Here is a 23,253-nt window from a genome sequence, read left to right on the forward strand (position 1 = left end):
GCAAACATTCAGAAATCTCACAGTTCATTTATCAGATTTTAGAAATACAGTGTTTTATGTTAAATGAAGTGGAAGTATATTTATTTGCTTAATCCCCATATGAAAACCTCTTGCAAGTTAAGTTATAATTCGCCCACTCATTCTAGATGGTGAGTGGAAGACGCCTAGTAGCACTCATCTTTGCATCCCCAAATAGGCACTGAGTGGCTAGGTTGCCATGGTGTAGAGCTGGGTAAAGATCCTAAGTAAAATTGATCTTAGTAAATTAATTCCCGCCCTTCCCTCCCGTGTCATGGTGCAGATGCGTTGGGTTAATTTCCCAGTTAAAGAGTGTAAGCGTGAGAAATCCGATCTCAGTTAAATCCCTCCCATCCCACCCATGGTGGACATGCTGGTGGTTTACGCCTTTGGTAACGATCTTAGTAAATAAGCCCGCCCTTCCCTCCCGTTTCATGGTGGATATGCTGTGAGACTTAGGCCATTTTGTAGCGTTCCCAGTAGACATACTAAGTCCCTAAATTCATGGTGAATTATGTGCGGTGAGTAAATTTAAACAGTAGTAAATTTAAATACCCTCCCTACCCGCCCATTCATGGTAAAGTTTGTTAAATTAGTATCTTATTGTTAATGAAAACCACCCATCCCACCCTCGCTTTGATTCAGCTTAACTGTAAGACAAGTGAAACGACAGAGTTCGATTCTCGACCGAATAAAAGAAATGTGGATCAGTTATATTAAACAACGGATTACGTTTACTAAACATAGTAATTAAATGATAGTTCGTATTATAATATTAAGGATAATAAAAGTAACAAATACAGTGATAATATTGCGAGTTTACAATACTTATAATATTAAGAGAAAAGAAAGGGAAATAATTTCGTTTTATTTATGTTCTGGACACACAGAACAGATGCATGTATTAGGCAGGTTGTGTTGAACGGAGGACGAGAGTCGCTCAAGCGATTAGGCACGAGTGTAGCCGAGTTGACACGAAGGTACAAGGTTACGTTGAGAGCCGCACGGAAAATTTGCTCCGTGTTGAAGCAGGCAGAATAACAGAAACGAAACAGTTGTTGTACAATACATTAAATATAACTCACATTAATTCTAGGATTAGACTATTGATTAGTCAATTAGTAGTAAATAGTAATAAGTTATCACAATGTTGTCCCTAAAAAACAATCATAGGATACATTATCCTGTTCTTAAAGACAATGGAAAACCTGCAACAATGTTTAGTAAATCTAGGTACTATTCATTAGATTTAGGAGTTTTAAGATACTTTGCGGAATATTTTCCGACATATGACGAAACAAAGGAACAGACGTTTAGAGAGAACGTTCTGGGTCGCAGATACAAAAATTATTATATGGTTGAATTTTCTGAGAAGAATTTCAGCGTTGATGATTTAGTGGAATTGGGATTCAGGAGACATTTCTTGTCCGTAATTACTGGTATTTCAGAGACAAATACATTAATACGCAACGCTATATTCTTCGCAATTAAAGAAGAACAACTAAAATACAAAGTATGTGCGTTATTTACTAGCGGTGCTAGTCAAGAGCTAGTGAATACATGGCTTGATCGTTTTATAAGTAGATTTGACTGCACTCAGGCAGTAAAAATTTCAGAGTTTGTTAGTACTATAGCGTTATACGAGAAAAAAGCAAAGATCATAGTGGCGAGCGATAAATCGTTGCTCGATTTAGTAGCTTTTGCGTTGTTCTTTAAACAACGAACACCTTGGTTATTAGCCTAGAGATGGTCAAGAAAGTGGAAGAGTTTTTGTATAGATATGAGTATTATTATTGCTTAGTATAGGTATTATTATTATTGGTTAGATATATGTATAGGATGAGGATATATTATTAGTAAATTATTATGATTTAGTATTTAGTAACGATAGTAATTTGATTATAGGATATTTTGTGTGAGTAATATAGGACGTAAATATATGGGTAATTATAGTATTATTATTGGAAGAAAATCTGACTATCGATTCGTTTATTGTAGTATGTTTTTAGGGCATATAGTTGTAATATAATTTTAAATAGTGACGTAGAATAAAAGTAGGAAAAGACTATGGAGAAGAAACCGAAGCAAAAAGAAAATGAAAACATGAATGATTTTATGTGATTAGTTTTGCATTAGGATTTTAGATGTAAGAGAAGGCAAGAATGAAAAAAAAAAACAAAAATGAATGATGCAATTGAAATATAGTTAGTCTAGATGTAAGTTAAAATTAAGAAACCCTGTTAATTAGGCCAAACCTTTCATTAGGGGAAACTCTAATCAGGAAGGAAATCCCATTCTCTTCGAGTTAAAGTGGGTGCTTACCACACTTCGATGAGAATATTTTATTTATAATGCAACATAAGTCTTCCGTGATTGTTGAAAAGAGACACAGGAGTTGACTCGTACATCACGTGAAAGCCGTGCAAATTTTTTTTTTGGTGGAGATATCCTTCATTTTTAGCTAATCCCTTAGCGTAAGTTAAAATTAAGGTAGAAATAATTAGTTAGTAAATTTTTCGATATTCTAGGGAAATCTAGGATAGTCAGAAGAGAGAGAGAGATGTTTGTAGTACATCAATGTAGTAGAAATAGAAGATAGTTATACTCTTCTAGTATAATATAAAAATAGTCTAGATTAATCGATTCAGTTGCATTAGTTAGGCAGAAAGAGGAAAAGAGAGTTGGATTTAGGAATGTGATTATTGAGAAGAAGGAATTTTAGTGGAAGATAAATTTAGAATGTAAGCAATTATAGATGTAAGACGTAAAAGAAAAACCATCAGTAGATCTAGAACATAGACTATAATTAATAATAAAATGTGGTGAGAGAGAAGAAGATAGAAATAATAGTTAATAGTAAATAATGTTAAATAAATGAATAAGAGTAATAAGAGAGAAGTAAATATTCAATTTATAGATTTAAGCATGCATCGACGAATAGATATAGAGGTAATTATGTATGCATATACGAGCGCTAGGAGTACTCCATGAGAATATAAGAAATAGTTATAGATATAGAATATATGAATAAAGCGCAAGAAAAGAAGAAAATGGAGAAATATTATCGGGGACATGCAGAGGATTTTTCCTGCAGACGAGAAGCCCTGAACAGATATAGAACTTTCGGAGTTGGAAATAAGAAGTAGTTTTAGACTGTCTTCGATAGTAGTCCTTCTCACATGCTATAGGCCCTGTCGGCAAGTGTTAAAATAATGTAATAATTTAATAATTTAATATAGAGATAAGTATAGTATAATAAGAAGATTAATAATAATAATAATAAAATAAGATGAAGTTTTTAACCTAGTGTAATTGTTGTGGAATGGCCATCCTAAACAATGAAAGTAGGTAAATAAGTAAATAAATAAATAATAATTAAATAAATAGTCTATGGTTATGATTTAAAAGAATAATAATTACGTCTTCGATATTGAAAAAAAAAAAGAGGGAATCACGTCACGTTAATTTATTAAATTTAGGTATGGAGAAGAAAGAAATTTTTTAAATTTTTGAAAACTCGTCAGATTTTGTAAAAACCATGTATAGATAGTTATAAATATGTTAACTGTGGCCAATTGTTGATTGAGATGATACGGCAAGTCAGGCTGCCGTATTTAACGACCAAAGCCTTCAGGATTTTTAGGAAATGGAAAATCCATCATTTTCTGAATCGCAATCAATTTTTGTATGCAGTTAACGAGTGTTAGGATTAATAATAAATATAGGTTAAGGACAAGTAAATAGTTATAGAATTTAAATAAATAAAAATATATATATTTGCGTGTAAATTGTGTACTTACCCATATAGTTAATCCAGTAAATAATCCTGTGTAATGTCCATAAAAGTATTATATCCATTAGAGTAAAGATCACATATTAATCAATAAATTTTCACTTGTAATATTTAATCACTTTATAATATTTTATTTTAATATATCACATTTTTGAATATTTTAATCATGAACGGATATGCCAGACTGGTAAAGTAATGGTCGAGTACTAGCATGAATTTTGAATGTCGGTAACACTACCGTAGTGCAAAAGATCCCGCACGCAATTCCACGATTAGCAGTCACAAATTGGAACATTTTAGTGAATTCCAATAAATATTCGACGTAGCTAAAACAGTCACGTACATCGTGTGACATAGTGTTTTGTAAATTAAAATGGTTTAAAACGAATAGTGTAATAATTTCGACGCAATATTGGAACTAGATGTTATCCAGTCAATGGTGACGCGTGAATAGAAGGCAGGAAGTTGAATTAACCTTGACAAAGCTTGATTGAAAAACTGTTGAGCTTGCAGTTACTAGGCTGCATGAAGTGTCAGGATTTCCAATGCCCTGCTGCAGGATTTTCTTTCTGTTCAGATTAAATATCAGTGAATAAAATTTTTATGAAAATAAAACATTAATATTTTCAAGTTTTATAGTGCAAATGTGAATATGTTAATTACATATGTTCTAAATAACTATGTTATAAGTTTAGATTTTACAGTTCCATCCACAGAGAGGTGGAAAGAGACGAAGTTAAAACATTACTGATACAGCCAATAACTTTATTGGTTGGCAAGTATGAACATTCAGAGTAATGGAAGTTTTTGGTTATTTGATATTATAAAAGCGTTGTCGCTAAGAGGAGATAACTCAAGAGTACTTGCAAATGTATGTATGATCACTCTTGACAAAATGTGATGTGCAAGTAGTTTAGTAAAAAACTCGCTAGATGTCGCGAGGATATACTTTGTTACATCACATTTCAAATATTGTATTTTATAATTTTAGGAAGTAATAGAAAATTAAATTAAAAATTAAAAGATATATATTATAAATAAATGTTACGTGAAGGAAGATTAATTAATATTCGTATAATTTATTTTGCATAATAATACATGTTTTATTTCATTTCAAGTTGATATTTATCTTTAATATGGTGTCAGGGTATATTATGTACAGGGTGTTTATAGAAAATCGCCCTCTTACGATGTCGAATTTGGTTTGCGGAGCAACCAAGTTTTTAAGGGGGGACATGTGGAAGAACTCGATTTTCGAGAATAATAATTTGTATATTTTAGATTTATTGTTATGTTTATGTCTCGAAATCGTTAAGTAAGGTTATGGGAATTTAATGTTGAATATGTAAAGTTAATGCAAGCTGCACAATCTCGCTAATAGTTGTGTCAGCAATTCATTGTAAACAGTTGTGTATAAGAATGTCATCGTAACGTGTCTGGCAATGTAGGAAGGAAATGTTGACAATGTGTCTTTCCTCACATTAGCCAGATTCTAGAAATTGTACAAAACGTGAATTTGTGGGATTTTATGAATTTCATGAGATTACGGATGTACGGAGGATTGCTTAGAATCGGGAAGTCAGAACGTGTCGAGGGTTGCAGTTTTGAGTTTTGACACATGGAAGGAATTTGTCTCTCCATGTGAAAACGGTGTCGCACGTGCCACAGCAGACGGAAAAGCAGACGATGGTAGTTGGACCCCGCCAAACAAAACCACAGGACGAGAAGGTTTTGGGGGAGTTCAGAGAGAGTTCAGAGAGAGTTGAGGGACAGTTCAGAGACAGTTCGGAGAGTTCCTGAGATTTCCTAGAGAGTTCGAGAGGATTAGTTTCTGAGTTCTTGATGAGTAGTTCTGAGAGTTCCAAGATGGTTCATCGATTTTGAAGATACTTGGGTTCGAGTCTGGAGAACCAAGTTCCATTGAATTATCAACCAGATGATAGGAGAAAGCAGTACATTGTACTTCAACATATTCTAACGACGCAGAACTTCGAGGGAGATTTACATTGAGAGGCCCATTCCTCAATGCACGCTTTCATCGTCCAACAACACGGAGTGTGAGCTTAAGAAGCAGAGTTCAACACCAGAACGACGTGGGACAGCAACAGATTTATCCAGGTATGTGTGACTCCGAGTCAGAATTCAAAGCTCAATACTTGATCGTACTATACCTTACTGGCAAATGACTCCGAATATCCGTTATAGCAAACATTCAGAAATCTCACAGTTCATTTATCAGATTTTAGAAATACAGTGTTTTATGTTAAATGAAGTGGAAGTATATTTATTTGCTTAATCCCCATATGAAAACCTCTTGCAAGTTAAGTTATAATTCGCCCACTCATTCTAGATGGTGAGTGGAAGACGCCTAGTAGCACTCATCTTTGCATCCCCAAATAGGCACTGAGTGGCTAGGTTGGCAATATTTAGAAAATAGTATTCATTCTGCTAAGCCGCCCTAATTATAATAACTGTTGTAGTTACGGTGGTATATTGCAAAAAAACTTGTGGAGTTTGACTTGAAAAGTATTTACACTTTTTGAGTGTATCAAAAAGGCAGGAGCGGAGGGGAAGAGATGTTTTTTAATAAAGTAAAATCAAATATATTGTTGCTTGCAAATGCTTATTGGAAAGTAATGTTACTATATACTCCTTTAGGCGCTAAGAAGAAAGGAAGGTCTTGAAAATTGGCGAAGAGGCTTGTTAGCATTGCATTTGAAAACCATTATTTGTTGTGCTGTCCCTCAGAAATTCGAGGTAGTTTACACCGAAATGCTACCTGAATCATTAAGTAAATATTAGAGCAGGGAAAGAACAGAGTTTTACTTATATGAAAGATACGGAAACACGTATTCAAGCGGTGTTAAGGTCATTTTGACGGGTCAAAGAAAGACTGTTTATATTTGGAAATTAATTCATTTTTGTGACTAATAGGACTCCATTTTTTTTTAAATGAAGGAATTGAGAAATTAGGATAAGACCTAATCTAATGATTATTAGATTTATGCGTTCTTCTAGGGAAGATGCATGGCAAACCTTTGAAATGTGGGTGTGGAGAATACCGATGATTGGTACGGAACAAATGGCTGTAGAAATAAAAAACGAAGGAACTGTAGTTTCAGTGTGTTTGCTTTTCAATTTTAGCTGTTTACTTAGCGTTGCGAGGGAAAACATATATTCATTGATGCAGCATATATATTGCAAAATGCATGTATGGAGAAGAATGACTTAAGATTTACTCTTTGATGACTGCATCTAGATATTGAATGTTTTGTCTACCTCTTACTGGTTTAGCTTTTACCTTATTCTCTATTACCACAGTGGTACATAGTATTTTATTTTTTGGGGCGCCATGAAGCTTTTATTGGCTTACGGGTGAAAGGTTTTAATTAGCAGTAGTCATGCACTTGCCTTGCTTTTCTGAACGTTGTCTGCGCCTGATTCTTTATTAAAGAATTCTTTCATTATATAGAGAATAAAACCCCATATACTTATTTTGATTGCACTTGCTTTGCTGATTTTAGACTATTTTACACTTTTGGTAACTAAACTAAACTCCAGTAATACGTTATTATTATTATTCTAAGTATCCTTAGTATAAAGTAACAATAGGGCGAGAAAAATATGGAAGCGGGTAATTATGTATCTATAGAACGCAAAACGGTGTAAACAAATGTGTCAATAATTCCATTTGTGCTGCATTGACTTGTACGAAATGTGAGTATGGAGAAAATAGAATACTTTGATTATAAGGAAACGTTACGAAATGTTGGATTCTTGTTTTACTATACCAACCGAACGAAAATTTGCTTATAAGGTAATGTTACTGCACACTCAAGTTAATCGTACTATTATAGCGTGAAACGAAGAAACATAACAACAGAAACATTTTTGTAATACCGATAATACTTAAAGAGATGAAGGTGACTTACATTAATTTGAATAAGCTTATTGATACTACAAATTTTGGATTTTGCTTAAGGAACAAATTTCCCTTGACATGATATCCAAGTGTTGTTCTTTATGAATTTGATATTTTTATTGGTATTACATAATGTGTTTGTCTGACTTTTTTTTTTTTGGCTTCTAACTAAACTTAATCTAAGGTATGACCTGATTCGATGTGCATGTTTATTGGCCTTCCAACTTTACTTTTTAACTTTTCTTAATTAGTACTATAGGTTTAAATGATTTCTTAATTTAACATAACCTGTCATTGCTGATAAAGTAATATAGCTATCATTTATTGTGTTCTTCCTATGAACTGAAATTTTTCTTATGTGATTTCTTACCTTCAAGTCTTCATTTTCTGTTACCCACTAATGTTTTCTGATTTTATTTCCTAATGTGAACTAAAACTTAATTTATTGTATTTGCGATTTGCCTTGGTTCCCCAAATAAAACTTTGCTTGAAGGGAATAATTTACATTTTCTAAGATCCTAATGTAAATGACTTAACACACGACCTACTTTCTTTCTTGTAATGTATATCTTTGCCTAACCAAAATTTCTCTATCTCTTCAATTACTTAGCTAGTTCTGTGTACTTATCTTTCTTTCATTTCTCTCTTCAGCTACTTAGTTAGATCTATGTAGTTACCTATCTTTCATTTTTTCTCTTCAGCTACTTAGCTATATCTTTGTAGTTATGTATCTATATTTTTTCCGTTTGTCTTCTTTCTTTGCTCTTTGTGGTATACTATTAAAATTCTATTTTACCTTTTGCTATTTTAAAATATTTATTTTCAGTTTTCTGCATGTATTTCTTTCTATAGTCCACTTACATAATAATATCTTCTCTTGCTTGAGTTTCACAACTTTTTTTTAAAAAAATAATCCTATGGAACCTAATGCTACTACAACTTAATTTACCTTAGCTTTGACAGCGTGCCTTCTAAGTAACTTTGTTTATATTTTGTATCTTTCAGTTAACTTATTTCTGCTTTTCTTTTTATTAGTACTATGTCTTTTTCAAAATTGATTTCAAGATGCTCTAACTTATTTCTGTGGTCTCCTCATTCGTAGTTTTGGTAGATCTTTTCTGCTTGCTTTCCTTACTGATGTCGTGTTGCGACACATATTTGATGGCTTTTAGTATGATCTTGACTAGATGATCTGAGTAATTTATTTTGAATTAATTTAAGGTTTCACTTCTTTGATATTCCTGTCTTTGATTGTACGTTTCATTCTTCTTGATGTAACTTATTATTTTTAGTTCTGCGTACTACCTATTTTTTTTCTTGTAAATACTACTAAGTAAAAGTTTCTAGGTTTTGTTATTTGTTAATTAATCAGTATGAAGTTATTAATAAGCTCATACATGATTTTCTTTCTCGGGATGTTCCTATCCTTTTCAAATCTTGTACTTAGTAAAAAAAAAACTGTCCACAAATTGGTCTCTAGTTGTCGCTTATAATCAATAAAATTGTATTTACTTAAATACCGTAGCTAAGTCAAATCGAAATTTCCTATACTAAACATCACAGTCTGTGAGTAGCATTATATAGCGCACTGTAACTTTCGTTAGTTAATAATACAAATAATAAGTTTAAAAATGCAGACAGTAACAAGCAAAATAAATATGCAAACATACATACCAACAACTCGTGACACATACAAACAAAAAAAAAAGTCTTAAGTCATACATAAACATGGAAAACTTTAATCGTTCCCAGATCCATACAAATATCTACATAAAATTTCTTGTCATCAAACATTTAACTTTCAATATTTAGAGCAAAAAAAATACAATTTTGATATCAAAAGATAATAAAGTTGCGGTTAATACTAACCAAAAAATCCTTCATTATGTGTATAAAATCACCAATAAATTTAAAAAAAATGATTTCAGACAATTATTTATTTTAAAAAGCTAGTACAAAAAAGTTAAAGAAAATAGTTGCCTTCAAACATAAATGTATTTTATAACCGACTTAATGCTAATTGGAATAAAATGTAAACAAGATACATAAAATCAGTTTCATTATTTGTAACAAAAAAGTAGTAGTACAAAATTAAATCATTGTACTTTCTGTTCATAAACAAAAAAAAAAGTAGCAATAGTTATTAAGTCTGTATTTCTCTTCTGTCATCATTTTATAAGTCCTCTCACCCATCGGGATATTAAAAATAATCCTGCGTACCAAAATTTAACGAAAATATCAATAAAGGTTGTGTAAATCGTGTAAAATTTTACTATTCCACAAATATTCCCCAAAAAATGAAAACGTAAAATTCTGATGCGTCAAATATGTGTTAATTTAGAAGCATTTCAAAGTCATCATATTCGTAGGTTTTCTCGGAATTCTTCCATTTCCTTCCACTTTCTTTAATCCGTAATTATTATTTTTCGTAACAATTATCGTCTTTCCTATCTCCGGTGCCTAGTTGTGGAACGTTAAAGACAAAAGCTTTTAAGTTTTTTTTTTCAAACAGAAAACACATTATATAGTATTCTTAGAAAATTGAATTCCAAAACTAGTTATATTGTTTAAAATATCTTTAAGTCAATTCCATGGTAAAGTTCAATTTTTAAAAAAAGTCTTGTTCACAAACTTTTTGTGTCCAAAGTAACCTAAAACATGAAAATGCATTTTCAAAATATTATTCAAGTTTGATCTGCCGTATTCTATAAGGAAATCAAAGACAGAATCTAGAGCTGTATCATATTCACCAGGTTATGGCATATGCTGATGATATAAATCTAATAGGAAAACAATAGAAACAAATACAACAGTCTTATTGTACGCTTGCAGTAATATAAATATTAAACTAATTGCCAAAAAAAGCTAAATACATAAAAAATACGCTACGCTGCATTCGTAATACTGCAAAATATCAATACACTAAAATATCCAGTAATAGTCTCGTCAAAGTAAATAGTTTCAAATATCTAAAATCAATAATAACAAATCATACCAAATAAATGGTAATTGAAACGGAATAAAAATATTTTTGGGGCACAAATTCAATCAAAGAATGCAAAAGCCTAAATATAAACAATACCTATGGCTTCTGTAATATATAAATAAAAAACATATTCGGTTACTCTCAGAAAAAGTACACTAAAGTTATTTAAACGAAATTCAAAGCCATACATTCAAATCCTAAAACGGTAATAAAAAATAAACAAACTTCACAGCAGACACCTAAATAATGTATTACGTTTACCAAAACAATAATAAAGCCAAGTGTATACGTGGCTAAGGTATTCAAGTCATATATCCAAAATGGCAAAGAGTAAAACGCCTTTCAAAGCCAAAATTGAAAAATCAAATCGAAAAACAACCGTTAAGAAGACCTATATGTAATTCATTGAACAATGTTAAAATAATTCTCCTACAAATAAAAATACAAAGTAAAAGTAATCAAATACAATTGATAGCTGCAATCATAGTCAGTAAAAAATATTTGTAAACCTGTAAAATCCATATGGCTTTACGTTAGTTAATTAGTAAATATTTCCAAAGCTATAATAAACAATCTGTACGATAGTTCTATTAGTAAAGATTGCTTCATTCATCAATAAAGGTTCAATACCATGCTAATTACAAATCAAAGTATTATACAAATATTCTGCAACAATCATATAACGTAAATAAATCTTTTCAAGTGTATCCCTAAAACTGCAAAGAAAAAAAACTGAAAATAACTAATGTTCAGTACTTCTGTAACTCAAAATTTTAATAATCGTTTCCATATATGGCAAGTCTTAACTTCTCAATCCTTCCACAACATAACATCAACATATTAATTACTACTATCAACATACGTCAAACGTATCATCACCAAAAAAAAAAAAAAAAAAAATCAACCCTAACACCAAAGACATGCATGCCACATGTTCAAAAGACTACAATAAAATATATATACGTTGTAATATTCCAAATTTTAACTGAGCAAATCCAAAGGTTGTGTTGAGTTAATTTTGGGGTTAACGTCCCGTTCAACAGCAAGGCTATATGAAACGTGCACCTACTAATTAATCCAAAATTCAAAAAACATAACTTCCCACCAAAAAGTCAAATCCATAGGATTTATATAGATATCTGTATTATATCTCTCATCAAAATTCCATTTTCAAACGTAAAGCAAACCAAATTTACAGTAAATTTCTTTCAGATCTACATAAAATAATACCTAAAATAAAAAAAAAATTAGTCAATCATAGATATTACAGTCCTAAGTAAATCATCATTGAATACTACCCAAAGCGCGTTTCAGCAACTACACAATCAAGTTTCGTCATTTAATAACATCGTTAAACCATATATTCATAACTTTCTTCATTCTTCTGCTTATCTCTTTCCTTCTTTAAATATAATAAATATTATAAAATACTGCTGTTCAATACTTAAAGATATAAATAATAAAAGCTAAACTAAAAAAAATCACGTTAGAACATAACATTCTAAAAGCTAGTCGTTACGTATCTACCAATATTTTTCAATCAAATCATTCCGTACTCCTTAATTCTAAAGCAAACTGGCTTAGTTCACAGAAGCTTTCAACTTACAATATTCAACAATACACATGCAAATTTCAAGAAATTCTTCCGTTTCCTCACACATCCACAATAATTAAAACCTATCATACAAAGTCTACAAAATATATTTCCATAACAACCCATATACAGTAAACAAAATTATAAATATTATACAAAATTTATTTCAAAAGTGTCCTTTTCCTCGGCTAATCTCACTTTATTTAAATAGGTTAAATTATAATTTCCAATGCCTATAGTTCATGTGTATGTTCATTAATTAAAAAAATATAATTTCATAATCAAATTTGATCCTTGTTTTCCAAAACGCATAGCCTTATTTTACATGGAAATAATAATAATCTCAAATTAGTATTTCTACAACTTTATATCATGTATTATGTTTTTTTCTACCACCAAATGGCAATGTAAGTATCTTTATTTCCCAAGCAATAATACTGTTTTATGCTGCAGCTCATAAAGTAAATCAAAAAGAAAATCCTTACAACTGCAAAATTTTAATCGGCTAAGTTTTGTTCCTGCTATATGCCAAAATCAAATCCTACAAATATACGCACATAATTTCATTTCTATATGCTTTCTGTATTGTCGCTCTGCAACCAGTTATAACTAGTCCTCACCACAAGTACCATCATACAAATCGAAAACAAAACATAACAAACAAAATCTGTAACACTAAAGTACCAAATACTTCATTCAGTAAAAATCACGGCACCAAACGCTATGCTCTGGTCTCTGTTCTGCTCAATTCCAAACATAAAAGTAAAATATTTCAACTTCCTACATATATTCCTAAATAAATGTACTCTAAAATATTAAAGTCACTATATCAAATTTTCAAATCCCCTAACATTCCCTTCATTAGTTTCAAATATTTCACAATACACGCTACATCCTTCATCCATAATTTCTACAAATCTTATATATTTATAGTAAAAATAAAGGTTCCTCTCCTCACATTCTAAACAAATACATAGAATTGTAATCACGTACGTTCACAAATCAATTTTCTTCCCCCACATAGCATTGTCACAAACGCTGTCGCCTTCAATACAAATGGTCCTAAGTTCGTTGCCACTCAAAAAAAGTCAAACAGTCAGCCTAATTAATTTTTTCCTGCGGTTTCCTCATTCACACCAAGTAAATGCCTAAATAATAGTTAGTATACAAATTTCAAGTCACTTCCTTCCTTCTTCTATCTTTTCCTTCCTTTCATCAAATAATCTGCTCGCCAAAGGGCGTGATCCTTCATACACTACAAGCTATCCAAACAAATACATAAAAGTATAAAAGACGTAGGTTCACAAATAAAATTTGTGTCCCCACATAGCATTGTCACAAACATTCTCACCTTCAGTACAAATGGTCCCATGTTCGATACCATTCAAAAAATTATAGCAGCTATTCTGCATAAAAATTTTCCTGAATTCTCCTCATTCACATCAAATAAATGCCGAAATAATACCTAGTATACATGCTCCAGGTCACTTCGATATTTCACCTAAGCATTTCCTTCCTTTCATCAAATAATCTGTTCGCCAAGGCACGTCATCCCTCATACGTTACAAGCTAACATTGTCATAAATGCCCTAACCCAAAAAATATTCCTAACAAATCAAATTAAATTATTAATCGTAACATCTATTTCATTCCTTAAAAAAAAAAAAAAAACTAAATGTAAATCCTCGCACGTAAAAATAGGACGCAATTTTCTTTCAAAAATGACAGCAAGATTTCTAAAATGTAGTTATAAAAAGTAAACTATAAAAAAAATATATTTCAATAGCGTAGCAATCAAGTCAAAAATGTTATTCCTGTATTATTATTCAATGCCATCAATAAAAAAGGACTGTATCTAATGCCTAGCATTCAGTAACTGACTGTATCATACAGAGTGATAGCTAATTCAAAAGGTCAGTAATATAACGTACTTTCTTAAATGATACTAATAACGTATTTCTAAATGCAATATTATTCCTAAATACTAAGTTTAATCAAATATATAACGTTCAGTGCATTCTGTTCAAAACATAAAATGCAAATTCCATGAGCAATTCTGTCATCTTTAAAAAACAATCCTAGTCCGTATTTCGTTTCCAATATGTGTTAACACTGTATATTCCTGCAAAGCTAAATCCAAGTTTATATATAAAAAAAAATGTGTCCAGGTAAGGTATGTTTACCGTAATATTTTGCAATAATAAAAAATAACAACCCATTTACTGTGAAATATACATGTCCTCAATCGATTCTTGTTTTCGTAATAATGTAGTTACAATAAGCATTAATTCTCATAAGTAATTTAATCCTCACTATGTATTTCTCTTGCAATCCAAAAGTTAAAAAAACATATAAATTTATGTCTATACGTAAATAATGTTTCCTTTCTTCTACTCGCTAAATTGCAAATATCACTCTCCTCAGTCCAATATTAAATAACATCAGTGTTTAAAAATAACAAAATAAGTAATACCACAGTTACACATGCCATTCTATATCGTTCAACAATCAAGCATAAAAAATGGTTATTATAATATATCTCCTGCACAATTTTTAATCAATAAGGCTTAACATAACTGTAAATATATCTCTTCATTCTCTTTCATAGTTCATTTCATTCCAATCATATCAAATCTCGCTCACTTCATATACACATTCTCTTATACTCCTAAAAAACTGTAAAAATGTACAGCAGATGGCAGCACTAATCACTGGTATTCTGCACAAGTTAACTCAAGTACTTTAACAATTCTATATAATTTTCTGTTATCCATAAGCATATAATAATAATACAATCACAAGCATCAAATGGTATATATAAAGCGTATATAATTTACACAAAAAATAAACATTAAATTCAATTTCTCATAATTTTTACATTTGCCTTTAGAATATTAATACAAGCTTCAAAATTCATTAATGCAACATACTTCACTGGTTTCCAGCTTTCTCATTTGAGGCATTGTTTACAGTGTCAAGTCCTGACTGAGGATATTACGAGCTTGTGGACGCAAGCCCGGCAGTTCTCAGTGGCGGGCGAGAGGGTGAGAGAGACAGAGGGTTTCACTCGAGTGGAGACTGCACTACCGTACACGTTAGTGTGCATATTTTTGGAAGCTTAGCTTCATCATCTTTTCATCTTTCGTTCAGCATACTGATCTTCAATCATTGGTTTTCCATCCACCATCTTCATTGGCCACTATGGCCAGCGGACAACACCAGTCTCTTCCTGCGACAGCTCCTACACCATCAGGCCTCCCTGCGGCTGCTCATAAAGTAGAGAAACGAAAGAGCTATAAGGATGCGTTTGAAACACCAGTACTTGTGACACCACGACCAGATGAGAATACCAGGATTACGGACAACGGTAACATAGCATCTACATCTACATCTCCACCTCACAAGAAGCACCATGACGATAATATCAGTATTGCTAGTTCCGACGATAGCTCCCGACTCATGATAGTAGACGGCATCCAGCAACTCTCTCACAAACCTCAACCAGACGTACATAACTTTCTTCTACAAAACTTTGATCCAAAACTCCGCAACACCAAACTGTTACTTCAACAAATTCTTAAATACCGACCACGCACAGAAATTTTACAAATTGTTCAAACACAAAACGGCTACATCATAAAGTCACCTCTACCGCATTTTGCTACAACAATACGAGACAAGCACAGTTTCGAAATCTTTGGCAAGACAGCAAAACTTACAAAACTCCACGACCAACGTACCAAACTACCGCCGCCACCCAGACGATCTCCTACACTATCTGTGGTCATTCGCGGAGTGGATCCATCATACAGCGATGACGAAATTGAAGAGGAATTACGTCAAGAAGGGTACGTGTTCAAGAAATGTCTTCGCATCCGTAACAACCAAGGAGCTACTTACATGGTGCGGGTCTTGACCGAATCACAAGACACTATTGACGATCTATTGGAACACGGGGCATACATCTACAAGAAACGACACAGAGTCGAACCATCGAAAACTCCAGCCCCTCTACCAATACGTTGCGACCGCTGCCAGGAGTATACACATCCAACATCAAAATGTACTAATACTTTCAAATGTGGTTACTGTGGTGGTCCCCACCACACCCGAACCTGTCCAAACATGCAACAACCACCTGACTGCCCTACCTGTCACGAACGTCATCCTGCTTATAGTTACAAATGCAAATCGAAACCTGTTCCTCAAGAAGCACAGCCTGAATTAGTTGTTCCTCTCCGCATGCAAGATGCACAAAATCAAACTTCTGACACTCATACTACCTCAGATCAACCTATAACAATCAAACAACTCCTAGCTTTCATCACGCTCACGCTTCAGAACATACATCCGTTCGCACGTCCTCTAGTTTTGCAACACGTTCAATTCGCTGCACAATCAGTCTTTCACCTTCAATTTCATGCAACTTACAATGGACCTACGGCCTACTTTCATACTTTTCCATCTCAGCAAGGCCTTTAAATTCCATCCTGTCATGAGCATTATGGGTTTAGTCTTTCTCTTTCTAAATATTCGTTCACTCTTCACTCACAAACTACTTTTCGAACAACTCCTTCTCGAAGAAAAAGCAAATGCTTTCCTACTGAACGAAACTCATCTTACTCCAAAATTGCAATGCAAAATGCCAGGCTACACATTAATCCGCAAAGACAGCACTCTACCAGCACGACGTGCAAATGGTGGCGTTGCTATCGGCTTCTCACCCCATATCCCATATCGCATACATACATGTCCAGCACAGAATCTACCAGAACATCTCATAATCACCCTTTACTACAAATCAGATTACATCACCATAGCAACAATCTATGTACGACCAGGCCACCCAATCCCTCTGGGCTTCTTTCAGTATATTTCTAACTCGTTTCAGCGCTATATCATCTTAGCTGACATCAATATTCATAGTCGTTCTATCAGAGACAAAACGAATTTTGTGAACTTCATCACCACTGCTACAACAGGCACATATCACCAACTACCAAAACCGACACGCCCAGAATCAAATACGACCCCTGACGTAGCTATTACTTCAGCTACCTTAACACAGCGCACAACACTTGAAGTTTTAGACCCATTAGGAAGTGATCATGTACCGATCAAGCTATCCATTCAATGTCGCACTCCTCGACCTCTTGATGCAACTCCACCTCATATGATCTTAAGATATGATAAAGCAGACTGGGAGAAATATCGTTTATATCTTTCAACACACCTAGAAGGACTTGATCCACCTACTACCGAAGACGAACTATATCATCTATTGGATACTATTACACGCCATATCAATCACGCTTCAGCACAATATATACCACAATCACAATATACGCCATATAAGCCTAAACTTCCGCCGCAATATCTTGCCATGGTGCAGCGATCGCGACACTTTTTTCGGGACTACATTCATACAGGAAGTCGAGAGGCTCTTCGCCATCACAGAGCTCTACAACGTACAGTCCAAAACTATGTTAAAGCCTATAAATTACGTCAGTGGGTAAAAACCTGCAACACTCTTGCAGAGACATCCCACCCGTCACGTTACTGGAAACGTCTCAACGCACTTTCTGGCAAATCAAATAGAACGTCATATCCACTCATTCTTAACGACAAACCTCTTCACTCTGATCTCGATAAAGCAAATGCCTTTGCCACATATCTTCAGGATATCTTCACACCACTTACTCCTGACCGTCCTGTTCATAATCATCCGGTGGATCAATTTGATTTTTCATCTGCTCATCTTCAGCCAAACAGTAACCACCAGCTGAATATTCATAAAACACTAACAGCGGCCATCACTCCTGATGATATTACTTCAGCCATTCGAAGAAAACGTAATACAGCCCCAGGTATAGACGCAATCTCTTATCGCCATATTAAGGAATGTTCATATGCAGTTCTCTACCTTCTCTCACTAATCTATACTTTCATCTTACGTTCTGGATTCATACCATCACAATGGAAGACGTCTAAAATTCTGATGTTTCTCAAACCTAAAAAACCAGCCGACAGTATTTCTTCATATCGACCTATTCAATTAACGCCTGTGTTCAGTAAAATTCTCGAAAAAATCTTAGTTCAACGACTGCATATCCATCTTACTCATTATAATCTTTTACCAAGGTCACAAGCTGGATTTCGCCCAAATTTTAGTATCAACGACCAATTACTCCGTCTTCTCAATCACATCACCAACCAATATAATACATCACGACCATCTTGCCTTACCTTATTTGACTTGGAGAAAGCATTTGATAAAGTATGGCACGCAGGACTTATGTACAAACTTTTGAGCTTCCGGCTTCCTCTTGCTTATATTCGATTCATCTATAACTTTCTGCATTGTCGCTTGGCATACGTATCTATTAACGACACATTCTCTCATCCTATATTCCTTTACTCTGGTGTACCCCAAGGATCTTCACTCTCCCCCCTGCTTTATCTTCTTTATGTGGCTGACTTATCACCATTACCTCCGAACGTTCATGTTTTTCAATATGCAGACGATACAGCGTTCCTAGCACTTGGTAAAACTGTTCACCAACTTAATATTTCAATGCAGTCCGCTATAGATTCATTTATTAACTGGTGTGAAAAGTGGCGCCTCAAGATAAACGCTCTAAAGACCCAGACTATAGTTTTCTTACCGCCCAAAAAGCGCACAAAGGTCCACCGAAACCCCAACCTACTTCATCTCACAGTCGAAGATACACGTATTCAACTCAGTAAATCTGTCAAATACCTCGGCCTCACCTTAGACACACATCTCACTTGGAAACCACATTTACAGGACGTGATTACAAAAGCTTCAAACCGGCTCAATTTATTAAAACGTCTCACGGGCACTACCTGGGGTCTCAGTTCTACAACTGTGTTAAATACTTACAAGGTCTTTTTGCGTCCAGTTCTGACGTATGCTAACCTAGCTTGGATCGCTGCACCACCATCCTTCTATAACAAATTAAAGATCTTAGAACGCCATGCACTCCGCATTGCTTATAGGATAAAATTGCCAAGTCCAACATGCGAATTGTACGCAAGAATCCCTTTTCCACATATTCTCCTCCATCTCGAATCTCTCCGTCTCAAATATATCGATAAACACCTGCATGAACGCCATCCGCTTCTCATAGACACCATGAACGCCCACATAGACTTTCCTATTTCAACTCCCATTATACATACGCCGTTATCTCTTCTTTTCACGATTTACCATTACACTCTTCCTCCAAACCACAGGTACCTCCACTTAGCAGAAGAATTGAAGACCGACGACCCACAGCCTCTCATCTGTCCATCATACGCACTGTAATACCTCTGTTACTAATCTGGGCTTTCCCTTGTCTTTCATCAATGCTTGGAGCAGCCCCCAAGCGAGAAGATTAACCAACATCAGTCAACTAACATAACCCAGTGTTGTGTTTGTGATTCGCACTTCACCACATCATGCCATCTCATCTTCACCTCATGATTGTGATCTAAAGATCACAATGTTCAACCTACCAATGCTAAAAATCAATAAATAAAATAAAATAAAATAAAATAAAATCATCTGTATAATAACGATAACACCTTCCTTCATTCCTATACCCCTTTTCTAACCCAGTAAGACAAACATCCCATAGACCAACCATCACAACTCTTATTTCTTCTCATTGTAATGTTATCCACTTCCCCATAGAGGGCGTAACCCTCGAGCGGGTAGCTAGCTCTGGCTAGCAAAAAAAAATTCATTAATGCAGGATACTGAATCAAGTAGCCTAACCTCTCTTGTGCTAGTTAGTGTGCCAGCGAGGAACAAGTGTTGCAATACGCATTTGGGAGCAAAGCACACATACAACACTTAGAGGGTTGACGGAAGTTCTCACTTTCGAAGGGCGACTTGCTTTTTGAACTTCATCTCATCTCATCATCTTTTACTTCACTTTCATTTTCATTTGGGCTTCGGCCCTTGGCTACCTTATTACGATGGCGGACTCTGGCAACACTAACGGACAATCGATTCTAGGACGACATTCCGGATTACCTGCTATTCTTCTTGCAAACTCAAGCTCTGCACTTGCACAACCGGCACCCATTGTACCTTCTCGTCGCACTCGGCACTTTTCTTGGGGAAGTCAACCAATCCCGTCTACATCTAGAGAGAGACATCCATCAAATGATTCAATACAGTCAGCAAAACGGATACGGTCACGGTCTCCAATAGAATCTATGGACATTCAAGTCAATCCACAGCGTAATAATACTGTTCCAGAGCTTCAAACTACTACTGCTGCACAGTCAAATACCAATCCTCTTTGTCATTTCATTCTTACAGACTACGATACAAAGTTCACCAATCCTAAAATGATTTTTCTACAAATTATGAAATACGTTCCACGGGTACGGGATACTCTCGTTCAAATCGTCCCCACTAGAAACGGCTATATTCTGAAATCGAAAGATCCAGATTTTGGTATTACCATTCGCAACAAAGCATCCTACGAAATCTTCGGTAAGAGCGCCAAACTTACAAAATTAACAGATAAACGGCAGAAACAACCTCCACCACCTCGCAAACCACCATATCTCTCGGTTGTTATCAGGGGTGTTTCCCCTGAAATTACCGATGCTGAAATTCAAGAGGAGCTAAAACAGGAGGGGATTACAGTAGACAGATGCATTCGTATTCGAAATAATAATGGTCCGACCTACATGGTCCGGGTGCTTTCTAAGCAACAGGAGACAATCGATTATCTGTTACGATTCGGTGCTCCAATTTATAAGAAAATACATCGTGTCGAACCCTCTAAAACTCAGGGACCTTTACCTATACGCTGCGAAAAATGTCAGGTGTACAATGACCACATTACAGCAAATTGCTCTAATCCATCTAAGTGTGGATACTGCTCGGGTCTACATGAAACCAAAGCATGTCCAAACTTAAAAGGACCACCCAAGTGTAACACCTGTGGCAGTGGACTTCATCCAACCTACAGTTATCGCTGTAAAGCTAAACCAGAGCCAACTCCCGAGCATCCGGAGCTAACAGTACCGCTAAAAACGACTGACACGGCTACTAAACCAAACCAATCTATCTCACCACCGCTAACAATCGAAGATTTTCTCCGCTACATCAGTCTGGTGCTTCAAAATATATTTCCCTTTCAGCGAGCCAATATTCTTCATCACATCGTTTCTGCCGCAAAATCCATCTTCCATATCAATCTACATGCAACATATTCTAACAACTATGTCCATTTTCATATTGGTTCTCTGGAAACTGCTGTTTAGTACAATCTGCATAGTATTTTTCATTATGGGGATTACTTTCTTATTTGTCAATATTCGATCCTTTTCGCAGCATAAACTGTTATTAGAAGCAATGTTGTTGGAGGAACATATCAATGTCTTTGCGCTTAATGAAACTGCTTTAAAACCGAGCATGGTAGCCCGCATTCCTGGCTATCAACTAGAACGTCATGATTATCATGATCACCTAGCTCGTGCTCAAGGCGGAGTTGCAATAGGCTTTCCTCCAAAGTATCCAGTTCGCTCGTACAACCCACAAGCTTTTAGTACTTTGCCGGAATACCTTCTTTGTTCCATATATTTTCCGTCCATAATCATCAATTTTAGTACGATCTATATTCGACCACGACAACCTATCCCGCTAGACTATTTCGAACATATTGCCAATAATTATCGAAATATTATTATCATGGCGGACATTAATATACATAGTCGAAGTGATCGTGAGAAAGCAGAGTTTCATCAGTATTTAACTGACAATCTCCAACTACATCTCCATGTTCTTCCTTCGCACACCAGACCTATAAGTCAGACTACACCCGATGTTGTCATTACATCGCTAAATCTTCTTACTGACTGCCATCTTGAAGTTCTGGACTCAATCGGGAGCGATCACCATCCAGTGAAACTAACACTCACTCGAGGACAACGACCACGCCAAGAAATTGCACCTCGCTATGTTCCACGATATGATAAGGCAAATTGGCCTCTTTTCCGGCAAGACCTTGAGCGCAGACTTCACAGTGAAACGCCTCCAACTAATGAAACCGAGCTAGCTTCTTGTATTACAACTATTACCACGGCAATACAAACTAGTGCTAAGCATCATATTCCAACCGAACAAGTGCATCCGCACAAACCGAAATTACCGCCGACATATGTTCCACTCATACAGCAAGCTCGCCGCCATCTTCGAGAGTATTATAGAACTGGAAACGATGCATATTTACGCCTACATCACCAATGGCAAAGAGCGGTACGTAATTATCTTGTTGCATATAAACGTCGCAACTGGATAAAATCTTGTAACAACTTATCCGAGGAAGCACATCCTTCTCGATATTGGAAGAGGTTTCACCAGCTTGTTGGCAAAAGCACTAAAATCACATATCCTCTAATAGCCGACGGTACTCCTCTCTTCTCTGATACAGACAAAGCAAATGCATTTGCTGCTCAGTTACAGGCCGTTTTTACGCCTACAGCTGTTTCTAATCGTTGTGAACGGACCGATATCTCTTGTATTCCTACCTTACAACCATCCACGGAGCATATTATTAACCTAGATCATCCTCTTACTTCATCCATCACTGTCGATGAACTACACTCTGCACTAAAACGGAAAAGGAATACAGCACCTGGAATCGACACGATATCTTACCGACATATCAAAGAAGCCCCGCCATCTCTCTTACTACTCCTCGTCACAATATACAATTTCATCCTCAGAACCGGGTTTTACCCCTCAGATTGGAAAGTCTCCAAAATCTGTATGTTCCATAAACCGAATAAACCTGTACATTCAGTAACTTCTTACAGACCCATCCAACTCACCTCAGTTTTCAGTAAGATACTAGAAAAAATTCTCGTGTGCCGCCTCCATAATTACCTTGATACCACTTCTCTGCTACCTG

General features: G+C 34.9%; 1 protein-coding gene across 1 annotated transcript in view; it reads left to right on the forward strand.

Annotated features, from left to right (window-relative positions):
• LOC145669022 (sodium-coupled monocarboxylate transporter 1-like) overlaps positions 1-23,253 on the forward strand; it is a 130,010-nt gene that overhangs the window by 67,820 nt on the left and 38,937 nt on the right. The window lies entirely within an intron of this gene.

The sequence above is a fragment of the Thermobia domestica genome, chromosome 13, assembly GCF_964235325.1.
Source record: "Thermobia domestica chromosome 13, izTheDome1.hap1.1, whole genome shotgun sequence".
NCBI lineage: Eukaryota > Metazoa > Arthropoda > Insecta > Zygentoma > Lepismatidae > Thermobia > Thermobia domestica.